This window comes from Tachyglossus aculeatus, chromosome 5 (genome assembly GCF_015852505.1).
Source record: "Tachyglossus aculeatus isolate mTacAcu1 chromosome 5, mTacAcu1.pri, whole genome shotgun sequence".
Classification (NCBI taxonomy): Eukaryota; Metazoa; Chordata; class Mammalia; order Monotremata; family Tachyglossidae; genus Tachyglossus; species Tachyglossus aculeatus.
This window is the reverse complement of record NC_052070.1, coordinates 10,256,241-10,267,182: the sequence shown is the minus strand read 5'-3', so window position 1 is coordinate 10,267,182 and position 10,942 is coordinate 10,256,241. Positions and strand designations below refer to the sequence as shown.

The 10,942-nt window shown below is 47.3% G+C and overlaps 1 protein-coding gene across 1 annotated transcript in view; it reads left to right on the top strand.

The window, feature by feature from the left end:
- The first annotated feature begins 4,348 nt into the window (after positions 1 to 4,348).
- Positions 4,349 to 10,942, top strand: part of LOC119928365 (STAM binding protein) — a 47,981-nt gene continuing 41,387 nt past the window's right edge. The window contains 1 exon segment of the mRNA XM_038746553.1: positions 4,349 to 4,425. The gene's annotated coding sequence lies outside the window, so the exon portion shown is untranslated.

Genomic DNA, 10,942 nt, shown 5'->3' with positions numbered 1-10,942 from the left:
TCATATTTAATTGAGAAGCAGCGTGGCTCAGTGGAAAGAGCCCGGGCTTTGGAGTCAGAGGTCATAGGTTCAAATCCCGGCTCTGCCAACTGTCAGCTGGGTGACTTTGGGCAAGTCACTTCACTTCTCTAGGCCTCAGTTCCCTCAAATGTAAAATGGGGATGAAGACTGTGAGCCCGCGTGGGACAACCTGATCACCTTGTACCCTCCCCAGCGCTTAGAACAGTGCTTTGCACATAGTAAGTGCTTAATAAATGCCATTATTATTATTATTATTATTGAGTGCTTACTGTGCACGGAGCACTGGACTAAGCGCTTGGAAAGTGCAATTCGGCAACGGTAATTAGAGTAATTAGATAATTAGATTAAATAATTAGATTAGATTAATTAGATTAGATTAGATAATTAGAGTAAATGGTAATTAGATAACCGTAATTAGATAATTAGAGAAGCAGCTTGGCTCAGTGGAAAAAGCCTGGGCTTTGGAGTCAGAGGTCATGGGTTCAAATCCCGGCTCCACCACTTGTCAGCTGTGTGACTTTGGGCAAGTCACTTAACTTCTCTGTGCCTCAGTTCCCTCATCTGTAAAATGGGGATTGACTGTGAGCCCCCCGTGGGACAACCTGATCGCCTTGTATCTCCCCCAGCGCTTAGAACAGTGTTTTGCACGTGGTAAACGCTTAATAAATGCCATTATAAAAAAAAAAAAACGGTGATGGTCCCTCCCCATCGACGGGCTCACGGTCTAGAAGGGGGAGACAGACAACAAAACAAAACAAGTAGACAAGTTTTTCGAAAACACCGTTCAGGCCGTGTCTCCCCATTCCTCAAAACCCTCCTGTGCTCGCCCATCCAACTCCACATCCAGCAGCAACTCCTCACCTTCGGCTTTAATGCGCTGATCAGCTCGCCCCCTCCTTATTTACCTCTCTGATTTTCTATTTCAACTCAGCCCACCTGCTTTGCTCCTTTTTTGTGTGTTTAATGATACTTGTTACCGTGTGCCGCACGTTGGACTAAGTGCTGGGGTCCAAGCTAATCGGCGTGGCTCAGCGGAAAGAGCCCGGGCTTTGGAGTCAGAGGTCATGGGTTCAAATCCCGGCTCCGCCACTTGTCAGCTGTGTGACTTTGGGCAAGTCACTTCACTTCTCTGCGCCTCAGTTGCCTCATCTGTAAAATGGGGATGAAGACTGTGAGCCCCACGTGGGACAACCTGATCACCTTGTACCCTCCCCAGCGCTTAGAACAGTGCTTTGCACATAGTACGCGCTTAATAAATGCTATTATTATTATTATTATTATTATTATTATTATTATTGGATGCAGTCCGTGTCCCACATGGGGCTCGCAGTCTGAATCTCCATTCTACAGCTGAGGCAACTGAGGCCCAGTGAAGTGACATGCCCAAAGTCACATAGTCCCCTTCTAGACCGTGAGCCCGCAGTCGGGTAGGGACCGTCTCTATATGTTGCCAACTTGTACTTCCCAGGCGCTTAGTCCAGTGCTCTGAACACAGTAAGTGCTCAATAAATACGATTGAATGAATGAATGAATATTTACTATTCTATTTATTTTATTTTGTTAATATGTGTTATTTTGTTGTCTGTCTCCCCCATCTAGACTGTGAGCCCGGTGTTGGGTAGGGTTCGTCTCTATATGTTACCAACTTGTACTTCCCAAGCGCTTAGTCCAGTGCTCTGCACACAGTAAGCGCTCAATAAATACGACTGACTGAATGAATGGATTCATTCATTCATTCAATCGTATTTATTGAGCGCTTACTGTGTGCAGAGCACTGGACTAAGCGCTTAACGGATGGATGAATGAATGGATTTGTGAGGGATGGAACCCAGTGAGGTTTCCTCATGAGACCCCAGGAGGGAAGGCAGAAGCTACCTCCCCGGGCCAGGCCGGGTTACACCAGATACGACAAAGCGGGAGGAGATAAAGGGAAAATAAAACAGCCACATTGCAGGACCTGTTGACAAAAAAAACAAAAAAACAGGACGCAGGTTAAACCACAAGGCCACTGTCAGCCTTGTACGTGAGCGCGTGTTGGGGCCCAGCTGCCGCGATTAAATTGTACGCCCTAAGTATCCAGACAGTGGAGAAAGGGGATAGTCGGTGGGAGGAAGAGGATCAATCAATCGATCAATCAATCAAAAGAGGATGCGTTAGGGCTATAAAAATCAGCTTCGTACAATCAACAAGCGCACTCCCCGGCTGATGCTGTTCGAGCGACGGGGGTAGTGCCCTTTCTCATGAGAAAGAATAAAGACTCTTTCTGATCCCGACCCGGACTCTGATTTGGTGGGTAGAGGGAGCCGCTATCCCACACAGATTCATTCATTCATTCAATCGGATTTATTGAGCGCTTACTGTGTGCGGAGCACTGGACTACGCGCTTAATGGGTGGATGGATGAATAAATGGATTCATTCATTCATTCGATCGTATTTATTGAGAGCTTACTGTGTGCGGAGCACTGGACTAAGCGCTTAATGGATGGATGAATGAATGAATTCATTCAATCGTATTTATTGAGCGCTTACTGTGTGCGGAGCACTGTACTAAGCGCTTAATGGATGGATGGATGAATGAATGGATTCATTCATTCATTCAATCGTATTTATTGAGCGCTTACTGTGTGCAGAGCACTGGACTACGTGCTTAATGGATGGATGAATGAATGGATTCATTCATTCAATCGTATTTATTGAGCACTTACTGTGTACAGAGCACTGGACTAAGCGCTTAATAGATGGATGGATGAATGAATGGATTCATTCATTCATTCAATCGTATTTATTGAGCGCTCACTGTGTGCAGAGCACTGTACTAAGCCCTTAATGGATGGATGAATGAATGGATTCATTCATTCAATCGTATTTATTGAGCACTTACTGTGTACAGAGCACTGGACTAAGCGCTTAATAGATGGATGGATGAATGAATGGATTCATTCATTCATTCAATCGTATTTATTGAGCGCTTACTGTGTGCGGAGCACTGGACTACGCGCTTAATGGGTGATTGGATGAATAAATGGATTCATTCATTCATTCAATCGTATTTATTGAGAGCTTACTGTGTGCAGAGCACTGTACTAAGTGCTTAATGGATGGATGGATGAATGAATTCATTCAATCGTATTTACTGAGCACTCACTGTGTTCAGAGCACTGTACTAAGCGCTTATATGGTTGTACATATTTATTACTCTATTTATTTATTTATTTATTTATTTTACTTGTACATTTCTATCCTACTTATTTTATTTTGTTGGTATGTTTGGTTCTGTTCTCTGTCTCCCCCTTTTAGACTGTGAGCCCACTGTTGGGTAGGGACTGTCTCTATGTGATGCCAATTTGTACTTCCCAAGCGCTTAGTACAGTGCTCTGCACATAGTAAGCGCTCAATAAATACGATTGATTGATTGATTGATTGATTAATGGATGGATGGATGAATGAATGGATTCATTCATTCATTCAATCGTATTTATTGAGCGCTTACTGTGTGCAGAGCACTGTACTAAGCGCTTAATGGATGGATGAATGAATGGATTCATTCATTCAATCGTATTTATTGAGCACTTACTGTGTTCAGAGCACTGGACTAAGCACTTAATGGATGGATGGATGAATGAATGGATTCATTCATTCATTCAATCGTATTTATTGAGCGCTTACTGTGTGCAGAGCACTGGACTACGCGCTTAATGGATGGATGGATGAATGAATGGATTCATTCATTCATTCAATCGTATTTATTGAGCACTTACTGTGTGCAGAGCACTGTACTAAGCGCTTAATGGATAGATGAATGAATGGATTCATTCATTCAATCGTATTTATTGAGCGCTTACTGTGTGCAGAGCACTGCACTAAGCGCTTAAAAATGGGTGGATGAATGACTGGATTCATTCATTCATTCAATCGTATTTATTGAGCGCTTACTGTGTACAGAGCACTGTAGTAAGCGCTTAATAGATGGATGGATGAATGAATGGATTCATTCATTCATTCAATCGTATTTATTGAGCACTTACTGTGTGCAGAGCACTGCACTAAGCGCTTAATGGGTGGATGAATGAATGAATGAATGAATAAAAGGGTACGGGAAGGGCTCACGGCTCCCTTCTGACTCCTCCTTCTCCCCGAGGCGGCACTTCCTGGTTCTTCATCCTTTACCAAGATGGCCGCCGCCCCCGCCTCTTCCCATTGGCCCGGCGGTTGGTTTCCATAGGGACGGGCGCTTCCGTTTCCGGTCCCCTAGGGCGCCGAGCCGCCATTACTGGCAGAAGGGCGTGGGGCGGGGCCGGAAGTGACGCACGTCCAGCTGAGGGCGGCTCGGAGCGGTGGGGGGGAAAGGGGCGTGGCCGAGGACCAGGCCGAGCCTGAGGCCGGAAGTGGGGCCTGTCTTGCTGGTGAGTCCCCTGCCTCCGGCCCTCTGTCTTTTGTACTTCCCAAGCGCTTAGTACAGTGCTCTGCACATAGTAAGCGCTCAATATATATATGTATATATGTTTGTACATATTTTTTTACTCATTTATTTATTTAATTTATTTGTACATATCTATTCTATTTATTTTATTTTGTGAGGATGTTTGGTTTTGTTCTCTGTCTCCCCCTTTTAGACTGTGAGCCCACTGTTGGGTAGGGACCGTCTCTAGATGTTGCCAATTTGGACTTCCCAAGCGCTTAGTACAGTGCTCTGCACACAGTACGCGCTCAATAAATACGATTGATGATGATGATGAATAAATACGATTGATTAATTGATTGATCTTACTGGACCCCAACCGACCCCCCCCCCCAACTATGAAGACCAACACTTAATAGGGGGGTTGGGAGGCCCTTGGGGTCGAATATTGTACTGTGCTTTGGGGTCGGTTCATGTTCATAATAATCATGATGGCATTTGTTTTAATAATAATAATAATAGTGGCATTTTATTAAGCGCTTACTATGTGAACTTTTACACCGTGAGCCCACTGTTGGGCTCTAAGAATATATGTTGCCAGTTTGTACTTCCCAAGCGCTTAGTACAGTGCTCTGCACGTAGTAAGTTTACTATGTAAACTTTTACACCGTGAGCCCACTGTTGGGTAGGGACTGTCTCTATATGTTGCCAATTTGTACTTCCCAAGCGCTTAGTACAGTGCTCTGCACATAGTAAGTTTACTATGTAAACTTTTACACTGTGAGCCCACTGTTGGGTAGGGACTGTCTCTATATGTTGCCAATTTGTACTTCCCAAGCGCTTAGTACAGTGCTCTGCACATAGTAAGCGCTCAATAAATACGATTGATGATGATGATAAATAATGATAACGATGGCATTAATTAAGCACCTACAATGTGCAAAGCCCTGTTCTAAGCGCCGGGGAGGTTACAAGGTGATCAGGTTGTCCCACGTGGGGCGCTCAGTCTTCATCCCCATTTTCCAGATGAGGGAACTGAGGCCCAGAGAAGTGAAGTGACTTGCCCAAAGTCACCCAGCTGATAATAATAATAATAATAATGGCATTTGTTAAGTGCCTACTATGTGCCAAGCACTGTTCTAAGCGCTGGGGAGGTTACAAGATGATCAGGTTGTCCCACATGGGGCCCACAGCCTTCATCCCCATTTTCCAGATGAGGTCACTGAGGCCCAGAGAAGTGAAGTGACTAGCCCAAAGTCACCCAGCTGATAATAATAATAATAATAATGGCATTTATTAAGCGCTTACTATGTGCAAAGCACTGTTCTGTCACCCAACTGATAATAATAATAATGGCATTTATTAAGTGCCTACTATGTGCAAAGCACTGTTCTAAGCACTGGGGAGGTTACAAGGTGATCAGGTTGTCCCACGTGGGGCGCACAGTCTTCATCCCCATTTTCCAGATGAGGGAACTGAAGCCCAGAGAAGTGAAGTGACTTGCCCAAAGTCACCCAGCTGATGATAATAATAATAATGGCATTTATTAAGCGCTTACTATGTGCAAAGCACTGTTCTAAGTGTTGGGGAGGTTACAAGGTGATCAGATTGCCCCATTGGGGGCTCACAGTCTTCATCCCCATTTTCCAGATGAGGGAACTGAGGCCCGGAGAAGTGAAGTGACTTGCCCAAAGTCACCCAGCTGATAAGTGGCAGAAATGGGATTTGAACCCATGACCTCTGACTCCCAAACCCGGGCTCTTCCCATTGAGCCATGCTGCTTCTCCGTAATGGCTGTATTCCCCTCTGTCAATCATTGTGCTATTTGTTAAGCGCTTCCTGTGGGTCAGGCACTGAGCCCATTGTTGGGTAGGGACCATCTCTATATGTTGCCAACTTGTACTTCCCAAGCGCTTAGTACAGTGCTCTGCACACAGTAAGTGCTCAATAAATACGATTGAATGAATGAATGAATGTACTAAGCGCTGGGGTGGGGCAAGCAAATCGGGTTGGACCCAGGGCCTGTCATTCATTCATTCAATCGTATTTATTCATTCAATCATATTGAGCGCTTACTGTGTGCAGAGCACTGTACTAAGCGCTTGGGAAGTACAAGTTGGCAACATATAGAGACGGTCCCTACCCAACAGCGGGCATTTATTGAGCGCTGACTGTGTGCAGAGCATTCATTCATTCAGTCGTATTTATTGAGTGCTCACCATGTGCAGAGCACTGTACTAAGCGCTTGGGAAGTACAAGTCGGCAACAGAGACAGACCCCACCCAACAACGGGCTCACAGTCTAGAACGGGGGGACAGACAGCAAAACTAAACATGGAGAGAGGTGTCAAAATCATCAGAATAAATAGAATTATAGCCATAGGCACATCATTAACAAAATAAATAGAATAGTAAATATGTACAAGTAAAATAGTAATAAATCTGTAGAAATATATACAGGTGCTGTGGGGAGGGGAAGGAGGTAGGGAGGGACTGTACTAAGCACTTGGAAAGTACAGTTTGGGAAATACAATTGGGAAGTACAGTGCGTCCCATGTGGGGCTCACAGTCTCCATCCCCCTTCCCGTTGTTGGGTAGGGATTGTCTCTGTCTGTTGCCGAATTGCACTTTCCAAGCGCTTAGTACAGTGCTCTGCACCCGGTAAGCGCCCAGCAAATACGATTGAATGAATGAGGGAACTGAGGCCCAGAAAATAATAATAATAATAATGGCATTTATTAAGCGCTTACTATGTGCCAAGCACCGTTCTAAGCGCTGGGGAGGTTACAAGGTGATCAGGTTGTCCCACGGGGGGCTCACAGTCTCAATCCCCATTTTACAGATGAGGTCACTGAGGCCCAGAGAAGTGACTTGCCCAAAGTCACCCAGCTGACGATTGGCGGAGCCGGGGTTTGAGCCCATGACCTCTGACTCCAAAGCCCGGGCTCTTCTCCACTGAGCCACGCTGCTCAGAAGAAGTGAAGTGAAGTGATTGGCTCAAGGTCACACAGCAGACAAGCGGCGGAGCCGGGATTAGAACCCATGACCTTCTGACTCGCAGAACGATTGTTAAGCGCTTACTATGTGCTAAGCACTGTTGTAAGCGCTGGGGGAGATACAAGGTTATATGCCCGGCTCCGCCAATTGTCAGCTGTGTGACTCTGGGCAAGTCACCTAATCAATCAATCAATCAATCAATCGTATTTATTGAGCGCTTACTGTGTGCAGAGCACTGTACTAAGCGCTTGGGAAGTACAAGTCGACATCATCAATCATCATCATCAATCGTATTTATTGAGCGCTTACTATGTGCTGAGCACTGTACTAAGCGCTTGGGAAGTATAATCAATCAATCAATCGTATTTATTGAGCGCTTACTGTGTGCAGAGCACTGTACTAAGCGCTTGGGAAGTACCAGTCGACATCATCAGTCATCCTCATCAATCGTATTTATTGAGCGCTTACAATGTGCAGAGCACTGTACTAAGCGCTTGGGAAGTACAAGTCGGCAACACATAGAGACAGTCCCTACCCAACAGCGGACTCACAGTCTAGAAACTTAACTTCTCCGGGCCTCAGTTACTTCATCTGTAAAATGGGGATGAAGACTGTGAGCCCCCCGTGGGACAACCTGATCACCTTGTAACCTCCCCAGTGCTTAGAACAGTGCTTTGCACATAGTAAGCGCTTAATAAATGCCACTATTATTATTATGTCGTCCCACGTGGGGCTCGCAGCCTTAATCCCCATTCTCCAGATGAGGGAACTGAGGCCCAGAGAAGTGAAGTGACTTGCCCAAAGTCCTGCAGCTGACAAGTAGCAGAGCTGGGGTTAGAACCCACGGCCTCTGACTCCCAAGGCCGGGCTCTTGTATTCGTTGAGCTCATACGGTGTGCCAGGCACTGTACTAAACGCTCAACTCGCTCCCTCCCCTATCCTTCGGTCGCTGTCGCACTCACTAACCCACAGCCCTGGATCACCACCGCTGTCCGCCTCCTTCGCTCTCACGCTCGGGCCGCTGAGCGTGAGACTGTGAGCCCACTGTTGGGTAGGGACCGTCTCTATATGTTGCCAACTTGTACTTCCCAAGCGCTTAGTACAGTGCTCTGCACACAGTAAGCACTCAATAAATACGATTGATTGATTGATTGGCCACCTACTTCATTAGGAAAATTAACACCACCAAATACCCCCCCCCCCCCCCCCCACCTATCTCCCTTCCTCTCGGCTCCCTTTTCAACTTTCCCATCATTCATTCATTCAGTTGTATTTATTGAGCGCTTACTGTGTGCAGAGCACTGTACTAAGTGCTTGGGAAGTCCAAGTTGGGAACATCTAGAGACGGTCCCTACCCAACAGCGGGCTCACAGTCTAGAAGGGGGAGACAGACAAGAAGACAAATCATATTAACAAAATAAAATAAATAGAATAAATATGTACAAATAAAATAGAGTAATGCTATGTGCTAAGCATTATTCTAAGCACTGGTGTAGATACTAGGTAATCAGGCGGGACATAGTCCCTATCCCCCATGATAATAATGTTGGTATTTGTTAAGTGCTTACTATGTGCAAAGCACTGTTCTAAGCACGGGGGGGAACACAAGGAGATGAGGTTGTCCCATGTGGGGCTCACAGTCTTAATCCCCACTTTACAGATGAGGGAACTGAGGCACAGAGAAGTGAAGTGACTTGCCCAAGGTCACACAGCAGGCATGTGGGGGAGGTGGGATTCGAACCCATGACCTCTGACTCCCAAGCCCGCACTCTTTCCACTGAGCCACGCTGCTTCTCATGGGGCTCACATGTTACAGATGAGGGAGCTGAGGCCCAGAGAGGGGGAGGGACTTGGCCAAGGTCACGCAGCAGACGGGTGGCAGAGCCGGCATTCGAACCCAGGACCTCTGCCATCCTTCCCAGCAGTATCTTCAGAGGAATCTCCTCCTCCCTCCTCTCAAGTTCCATCCCCTCCCGGTTCACACCGGACCCCATTCCTTCGCCCCTTCCCTCCTTAGTTATCATCTTAGTTACCATAAGAGAAGCAGCATGGCTCAGTGGAAAGAACGCGGGCTTTGGAGTCAGAGGTCATGGGTTTGACTCCCGGCTCTGCCACATGTCTGTTGTGTGACCTTGGGCAAGTCACTTAACTTCAGTTCCCTCATCTGTAAAATGGGGATTAAGACTGTGAGCCCCATGTGGGACAACTTAATCACCTTGTATCCCCCCCCAGCGCTTAGAACAGTGCTTTGCACAGAGTAAGCGCTTACCAAATGCCATCACCATCATCATCTTCAACCGCTCACGGCTTCTTCCCCTCTGCCTTCAAACATGCCCACGTCTCCCCCATCCTAAACCAGCCCCACTTGGCCCCGCAGCCCCGTCCAGTTATCTCCCCATCTCCCTCCTACCCTTCCTTTCCAAATTCCCGGAGCGAGTCATCTACGCTCGCTGCCTCAAATTCCTCTCCTCCAACTCTCTCCTGGCCCCCCTCCAATCTGGCTTCCGCCCCCTCCACTCCACCGAAACCGCCCTCTCAAAGGTCACCAACGACCTCCTCCTTGCCAAATCCAACGGCTCCTACTCCGTCCTAATCCTCCTCGACCTCTCGGCTGCCTTCGACACCGTGGCCCATCCCTTTCTCCTCAATACGTTATCCAACCTCGGCTTCACTGACTCCGTCCTCTCCTGGTTCTCCTCTTATTTGATGACGGTGGCATTTATTAAGCGCTTACTATGAGCACTGCTCTAAGCCCTGGGGAGGTTACAAGGTGATCAGGTTGTCCCACAGGGGGCTCAATAATCGCCATTTTACGGATGAGGGAACTGAGGCACAGAGAAGTGAAGTGACTTGCCCGAAGTCCCACAGCTGACAATTGGCGGAGCCGGGATTTGAACCCATGACCTCTGACTCCAAAGCCCGGGCTCCTTCCACTGAGCCACGCTTATTTCTCTGGCCGTTCATTCTCAACCTCCTTCACGGGCTCCTCTTCCCCCTCTCACCCCCTCAAAGGTCAGTTCTTGGTCCCCTTCTGTTCTTCATCTACACTCACTCCCTTGGAGAACTCATTCGCTCCCACGGCTTCAACTCTCATCTCTATGTGGATGATACTCAAATCTCTATCGCCTCCCCTGTTCTCTCTCCCTCGCTCCCAAACCCCATCCTTTCCCTGGCTTTCCCGTCACTGTGGACAGCACTACCATCCTTCCCGTCTCACAAGCCCGCAACCTTGGTGTCATCCTTAATTCCGCTCTCCCATTCACCCCACACATCCAATCCCTCACCAAAACCTGTCGGTCTCACCGGTCACAACATCGCCAAGATCTGCCCTTTCCTCTCCATCCAAATCGCTACTTTACCGGTTCAATCTCTCATCCTATCTCGACTGGATGACTGCATCGGCCTCCTCTCTGATCTCCCATCCTCCCGTCTCTCCCCGCTTCAGTCTATACTTCACTCTGCTGCCTGGATTACCTCTGTAGGGAAACGCTCTGGGCCTGTCACTCCCATCCTCAAAAATCTCCC